This window comes from Mastomys coucha, unplaced genomic scaffold (genome assembly GCF_008632895.1).
Source record: "Mastomys coucha isolate ucsf_1 unplaced genomic scaffold, UCSF_Mcou_1 pScaffold21, whole genome shotgun sequence".
Taxonomy (NCBI): domain Eukaryota; kingdom Metazoa; phylum Chordata; class Mammalia; order Rodentia; family Muridae; genus Mastomys; species Mastomys coucha.
In genome coordinates, this window is record NW_022196904.1 from 49,975,512 (window position 1) to 49,980,633 (window position 5,122).

General features: G+C 47.3%; 1 long non-coding RNA gene and 2 other non-coding genes across 7 annotated transcripts in view; all 3 read right to left on the bottom strand.

Moving 5' to 3' along the window:
- LOC116102314 overlaps positions 1–5,093 on the bottom strand; it is a 79,483-nt gene extending 74,390 nt beyond the window's left edge. For 4 of the 5 annotated variants that reach the window (XR_004123071.1, XR_004123067.1, XR_004123069.1 and 1 more), the window contains exons 1-3: positions 4,178–5,093; positions 2,880–3,025; positions 421–565 (exon numbers count right to left, since the gene is read on the bottom strand). This is a non-coding gene — a long non-coding RNA (uncharacterized LOC116102314). The remainder of the gene's footprint in view (positions 1–420; positions 566–2,879; positions 3,026–4,177) is intronic. The other variant, XR_004123068.1, reaches the window with a different exon arrangement.
- LOC116104295 lies at positions 74–167 on the bottom strand. The gene has a single exon (XR_004123803.1). It is a non-coding gene; the product is annotated as a small nucleolar RNA SNORD116 (small nucleolar RNA).
- Positions 2,533–2,626, bottom strand: LOC116104293. Its single transcript, XR_004123801.1, has one exon. It is a non-coding gene; the product is annotated as a small nucleolar RNA SNORD116 (small nucleolar RNA).
- Positions 5,094–5,122: the final 29 nt, after the last annotated feature.

The following is a 5,122-nucleotide window of genomic DNA, read 5'->3' on the forward strand; positions in this document are numbered from 1 at the left end:
GGATAGCAAGGGCAATGGAATGGTTGGTGTGCCTGTGGCTGACGCCCATAGGACCTGTGGGACCCAAAATGCCAGACCTCAGTCCCGATGAGATTGGCGGTACTGAGCTTTCACTCATTTTGTTCAGCTTTTCCAAGGAATGTTTGACTGGGAATCATCATCGATCCAAGCACACTGGAGTGCCTTACACATAGTCATTCTGGTACAATGCAGTGCTCGGGCTTTGGGGAGAGCAAGGAACTGCAAGACATTGCCCATGCATCGCCAGGGTCAATGTTCTCAAGCTCCATTGCAGGGAGCATCCAGAGGCCCTATGCCTGCTCCAAGTCCCGAAGGGCCAGGAAACATGGATGGCATCACCTCCTAGCTCCACCAAGACCTGAGCACGTTGACTTCATGGGGCAATCTTGTGTTCCTTACCTTTTACCTCAGGTGCCCTCGGGTAAGGCAGCAACACGAAACCAGTGAACTGAGACACAGTGGGGTGCCATCATCACTCAGGCAATCTTGTGGGGCCATTTCCTCTGGATGTCGACCATGGCCCATGCTGGAAATGCAAAGTGACCTTGTGAAAACAGCACAGAGCACATGACATGATTAAAGTGGGACCTTTGCAAAGTAGGATGGATCATGGGTTTACTGTGTACTATGGGGTGGTCAGACATCACAGGCACCCTCAGCACTCCTGCTTTGCCAACCATGCTACCATGCCCTGCCAGATTTGGGATGCTTTTCCTCCCATTCCTTGGCTTAGCACAAGACATTCCCTCTTCTATCAAGTGCTTGCTGAGACCTCAAATCCTTCAAGGCCTTCAGGATGATATGTGAGCTGCTCTAAAGATACACAACACATTCCATGGGGTCACCTCTCAAAGAACCAAGCCAGTAAAAGCCACTAACTAAGGCAATGAAGGTCCCATTAGCTATGCTATGGGACATTGAGTAAGTAGCACCAGACATGTACAACAGCAAAACTCCACCCCTGTGGATATCTAGGCCCAGCAGCTGAGCATCCTCCATCAGGACACCAATCCAATTCTGATCTATGCTACTAGGTCATAGCATAAGGCAGAAGTCAAACTCTTCTAATGACTCTCCTTATGATCAGTTGAGTAGAAGATTTAATTGTGCCCTTGAGCCAAACCGCTTTAGCACTCTCTCTCTCTCTCTCTCTCTCTCTCTCTCTCTCTCTCTCTCTCTCTCTCTCTCTCTCTGTCTCTCTCCTAGACACTTCTAGGTTCTAGATTGACACCCACATATATTTATCTTCTGTCTCCTAATTTTCTTATTTTTTGACCAATCCTCTCTCATGTGAATAACATTGGTCACCCACCGGGCAATTTCTTGCATATAGAAAAGAATTATCAGACCAAATCCTCAACTGTATATGCAGAGGCATACACAATTGGGGCTGAAATCTCCCAAGACACGATCCAACTTGACAAATGGCATTTAGTGCCAAAAAAGCACCCTGCAACCAAAAGACCATTTTCTCTTCACCAATGCCCATTGGCAATGGTGTTAAGCTTGGTTTGCAACACTTCTAGTGGCCCATTGAACCCTCCTTCCAATGTATCATTAGCAACTTGACTTTCTGGAAAAATAACACTAAGATCTCCAAAAAAAAAAAAAAAAATCCATGATACCTGTGTCTCTAGCTTTGAGAGACTCTCCAGCTGGACAGTTATGCTAAGACTGTCATTTCTAGGACAGCTCCAGCATATGCACATTGACATTGCCTAAGAGGCATGGAAGAATGTCCAAAACATCACAAAAACATCTAAAACATAGGCTTCCACACAAAGGGAGATTCCTAAAAAAGATCCATCCACGCATCTCTTGCAGATACTGGCCTACAAGTCTCATGCTAACCACAGAGTCCACCAAAGTGCCATGAGCACTGGCACAGAGAGAAGTTGTTGGTCAGGTGGAAAATGACACCAGACATGTCTGCCATCGCCTCCCATTTATGCCACGTGCTCTATTTAAAAGCCAGTTGTCCGGGAATCTTACATGCTGCCAGGGACAGAGTCTTTCTGTTTAACCACCAAAACACATCACAGTAACACACTCCCTGAGTCACACATGGTACTGAATCACGCTACACTACACATGCAAATGGACTCCATTTTCTCTACAGAGCAACACACCAGAGTTAGCACTCCTGTCAGGTCTTCACTCTGAAAAGCCTGCATACAGAGTCAGACCTTTACGCTTAAAATTCGCCAAGTTTCTGTGCCAGTGCTATGCCTACTTCTGCCTCACATTCTACTCTGCACTATGGCTGGAGCACTCTTCTTGGAGCTAACAGGAATACCTAGAGATTCCCTGCCAAGCATATTCTCAACAGCAATGGGCACAAGCCAAGAGAACTTAAGGGCCTGCCTTGCACTAGGCCATGGTTTCTGGCAGAGTAGGCCAAGCACAGGCCTTCTCTAGAGCGTCTGGCTAGAATCTGAGGATAGCAAGGGCAATGGAATGGTTGGTGTGCCTGTGGCTGACGCCCATAGGACCTGTGGGACCCAAAGTGCTGGACCTCAGTCCCAATGAGAGTGGCGGTACTGAGCTTTCACTCATTTTGTTCAGCTTTTCCAAGGAATGTTTGACTGGGAATCATCATCGATCCAAGCACACTGGAGTGCATTGCACAAAGTCATCCTGGTACTCTGCAGTGCTCGGGCTTTGGGGAGAGCAAGGAACTGCAAGACATTGCCCATCCATCGCCAGGGTCAATGTTCTCAAGCTCCAATGCAGGGAGCATCCAGAGGCCCTTTGCCTGCTCCAAGTCCCGAAGGGAGAGGAAACATGGATGGCATCACCTCCTAGCTCCACCAAGACCTGAGCACGTTGACTTCATGGGGCAATCTAGTGTTCCTTACCTTTTACCTCAGGTGCCCTCGGGCAAGGCAGCAACACCAAACCAGTGCACTGGAGACACAGTGGGGTGCCATCAACACTCAGCCAATCTTGTGGGGCCATTTCCTCTGGATGTCTACCATGGCCCATGCTGGAAATGCAATGCGACCTTGTGAAAACAGCACAGAGCACATGCTATGATTAAAGTGGGTCCCCTGCAAATTAGGATGGATCATGGGTTTACTGTGTACTATAGGGTGGTCAGACATCACAGGCACACTCAGCACTCCTGCTCTTGCCAACCACGCTACCATGCACTGCCAGATCTGGGATGCTTTTCCTCCCAGGCCTTGGCTTAGCACAAGACATTCCCTCTTCTATCAATGCTTGCTGAGACCTCAAATCCTTCATGGCCTTCAGGATATGTGAGATGATCTACAGATACACAACACATTCCATGGGGTCACCTCTCAAAGAACCAAGCCAGTAAAAGCCACTAACCAAGGCAATGAAGGTCCCATTAGCTATGCTATGGGACATTGAGGAGGGAGCACCAGACATGTACAACAGCAAAACTCTGCCCCTGTGGATATTTAGGCCCAGCAGATGAGCATCCTCCATCAGGACACCAATACAACTCTGATCTATGCTACTAGGTCATAGCATGAGGCAGAACTCAAACTCTTCTAAAGACTCTCCTTATGTTCAGTTGAGTAGAAGATTTAATTGGGCCTTTGAGCCAAACCGCTTTAGTGTTCTCTCTCTCTCTCTCCCCCACCCCTCTCTTTCTCTCTTTCTCTCTCTCTTTCTCTCTCTCTCTCTCTTTCTCTCTCTCTCTCTCTCTTACCCTCTCTCTCTCTCTCTCTCTCTCTATTTCTCTCTCTCTCTCTCCTAGTCACATCTAGGTTCTAGTTTATCCCACACATATATCTGTCTTTTGTCTCCTAATTTTCTTTTTTGGTGACCAGAAACACTCTCATGGGAATTACATTGGTCACCCACCGGGCAATTTCTTTCATGTAGAAAACAATTATCAGACCAAACCCTCAACTGTATATGCAGAGGCATACACAATTGGGGCTGAAAACTCCCAAGCCACGATCCAAATTGACAAAAGGCATTTAGTGCCACTAAAGCACCCTGCAACCAAAAGACCATTTTCTTCTTCAAAATGCCCATAGGCAATCGTGTCAAGCTGGGTTTGCAACACTTCTAGTGGCCCATTGAACCCTCCTTCCAATGTATCATTAGCAACTTGACTTTCTGGATTAATGACACTAAGATCTCCAAAAAAAAAAAAAAAAAAAAAATTCCATGATACCTGTGTCTCTAGATTTGAGAGACTATCCAGCTGGACAGCTCGGCTAAGACTGTTGTTTCGAGGACAGCTCCAGCATATGCACATTGACATTGCCTAAGAGACATGGAAGAACGTCCAAAAAAATTAAGGAACATCACAAAAACATCTGAAACATAGGCTTCCACACAAAGGGAGGTTCCTACAAAAGATCCATCCACGCATCTCTTGCAGATATTGGCCTGCAAGTCTCATGCTAACCACAGAGTCCACCAAAGTGCCATGAGCCCTGGCACACAGAGAAGTTGTAGGTCAGGTGGAAAATGACACCAGATATGTCTGCCGTCGCCTCCCATTTCTGCCACCTGCTCTATTTAAAAGCCAGTTGCCCGAGCATCTTACAGGCTGCCAGGGACAGAGTCTTTCTGTTTAACCACCAAAACACATCAGAGTAACACACTCCCTGAGTCACACATGATACTGAATCAGGCAACACTACACATGCAAAATGGACTCCATTGTCTCGGCAGAGAAACACACCAGAGTTAGCACACCTGTCAGGTCTTCACTCTGAGAAGCCTACATCCAGAGCCAGACCTTTATGCTTAAAATTCGCCAAGTTTCTGTGCCAGTGCTATGCCTACTTCTGCCTCACATTCTACTCTGCACTATGGCTGGAGCACTCTTCTTGGAGCTAACAGGAATACCTAGTGATTCCCTGCCAAGCATATCCTCAATAACAATGGGCACAAGCCAAGAGAACTTAAGGGCCTGCCTTGCACTAGGCCATGGTTTCTGGCAGAGTAGGCCAAGCACATGCCCTTCTCTAGAGCATCTGGCTAGAATCTGAGGATAGCAAGGGCAATGGAATGGTTGGTGTGCCTGTGGCTGACGACCATAAGACCTGTGGGACCCAAAGTGCTGGACCTCAGTCCCGATGAGAGTGGCGGTACTGAGCTTTCACTCATT